The sequence below is a fragment of the Hemibagrus wyckioides genome, linkage group LG07, assembly GCF_019097595.1.
Source record: "Hemibagrus wyckioides isolate EC202008001 linkage group LG07, SWU_Hwy_1.0, whole genome shotgun sequence".
Lineage (NCBI taxonomy): Eukaryota > Metazoa > Chordata > Actinopteri > Siluriformes > Bagridae > Hemibagrus > Hemibagrus wyckioides.
The window spans coordinates 987,941-990,533 of record NC_080716.1 but is presented as its reverse complement, the minus strand read 5'-3'; positions in this window follow the sequence as shown (position 1 = coordinate 990,533).

Sequence of the window (2,593 nt, the reverse complement as noted above, 5' to 3'; positions counted from 1 at the left end):
AAACGGAATGGCGTTAGAGCTGAAACTCCCGCCGGAAACGCTGGCTGTGGACAAACCTGCTGTTAGTTACATCCAGTTAATTAAAGGTAACGGTTCAGCGATTAAAGCGGCAGTTTGTAAAGTTTGCAACCGATGAATCATCGAATAATGTCAAAAAAAAAAAAAACCCAACAAAAATCCTTTTTCTAACTGGCTTTTCATTTCCAGGCTCCTGTTTACATTTATTTTCTGGCCCAGAAATTAGCTCCGCCTCCTGCTCAGCTCAACTGCTGTTTTTTCTTCCTCTTACAAAACAACATCTCAAGCATTACTTTGCACAGCTGTGGGAAATCGAAAGCTTGGTGACTGTGTATAAAGCTAAAGCTTAAAGCTAACCCTTTATTGAAAGTGAATTTAATTCACATTTGTGTACAGTTTTTCTGGCCCAGAAATGAGCTTCACCCCTCCTTCCAGACAAAACACTTACAGCCTTCTTTTACAGAAAAAAAAGAAACTCAAGATAAATAAATATATATAATATAAATAATAAAGAATAAATTTGACTGACTGTGTGAGGTTTAAGGTTTTTCTTTCAGTTGTAGTCTCAAGCACACAAGCTGCAAAAATTACACACCGCTAGTTCCAGATGATTCTTATCCACAGTCATGAACAAAACCAGATTTAGAACGGATTCTGCTTCACAGCTGATAAAACCAACTAAATAAACCTTTAACAAGCTTAAAAACAAACAACATATTCCTGATTACACTTTTCTGGCCCGGAAATCTAGCTCCACCCCCAAAGACGACACTCAACTGTTCATCTTTCACTTTTACGGCTTCTTCAAAAGCAACTAAAAGATCATTTTAAGGGTAACTCAAGGGTTTAAGTGTGAGCAGGCAGGAGAAGGCTTTAAACATTACATACTGCCGCTTTAAGGTTTTGATTCAAATCCACTGAAAGGCTTTGTGCTTAGACTGGCTTTTAAAACAAGCTTTTAAGAGATATTTAAAAATATCATTAGCCAAATTTAGCCAGAAATATGAGCTCAGCTGGAGTCGATCAGCTGAAACGCTCGGTGTCTGATGCTCTGGAGATATGAGGCTAATATTTTCTCTAGACAGAAACCCAAATCTTTATATAGCTATAAAAATATTTTTAAAACAGAAGCAAAAATCACTTCTGGATTTTCACCGTGATGAAGGAACACGAGAAGTCTGGACACCGAGCTAGCCTTTAGCTGATCGACTGCTTCTGGGAAACTGCTTCTGAACCGTTCCTTTAAACCAATTCCTAAAAAAACAAATCAACCACTTCACAGCAACATCTGGAACATCTAACCTGCAAGAAACAGAGGTTGGAATTAGTACAAATATATATATATATATATATATATATATATATATATATATATATATATATATATATATATATATATGTATGAATAGAAACCAGTTCTAAACACAATCAGGCTTTTTCAGAATCACAAAAATCCAGCTATGGTTGCCATATCATTCGAGAAATCCCTCAAAACATTTCAACCACTGAACCACAGGACAGTAGAACAAACACAATAAATGAAATATAACGTACGTTCTTCATTAGAAGTTACTTTTAGATCCAATATGAACCTTGTTTTCTTTCTTATAACACTTATAAGGTATATATATATACACACACATTTAAAAAAGGTGTCACGTGACACGGTCGACATAGCCGATACGCTTTAAACGCATGAGGATTTAAAAAAAAAAATCCATAAAGATGATTTAATCTGCAAAACAAAAATATAGAAAAGAAATAAAAGTAATATTTAAAAAAAAAAGAAAAAGAAAAAAAAGAGCATGCACATATACAGAACAACGACATCTTACCAATGCTTACGACTGACCTGTGGACAAGATGGGAATAAAAAATAAATAAATAACCCACATGTTGTAACCTATACACTCTGGCGCTTTTAGTTTTTAGAATCAAAAGTGATTTTTTTAGATAGATCTCTATTTTATAAAAAGCAAATCTGGATTGAAGCTGCTTTCACACTCAACGTTTTTTTTCTGCTTTATATATATATATATATATATATATATATATATATATATATATATATATATATATATATAAAATAATAATAATAAAAACACCAAATATGAAAGCAGCCTAACTTGTTAAAATTAATTATTTTTTCATCATGAGTTCATGAAGAAAAAAATATTTCTTTAGGCTAAAAAAATTTTTTTAAAGACAAAAAAATATATTTTTAAATAAAATAAAATAAAAATTTGCTAGTAAAAAATTTTTAAATTACTACCCCCCCTCCACACACACCAAACGCTTCACCCCAGGACACATGGATGTAGAAGTTAAGATGGTGAAATGAGGAAGAGACACATTATTTTTAGTTTTTTCAGTGAACTGCCTGCACATACGTTTAGTTACATCGTACACACATGACCATCGTTTATTCTTTTTTTCTTGGTTCCTTTTTTTAATCTTTAAAACGTCTTCAAATAATGATAATAATAATAATAATAATAAGCCTGCCAAAGATAAAGCCTTTGGCCTACACGTGCTTCGTCAAACAAAATGTATAAAACAATCCGGCAATGATGTG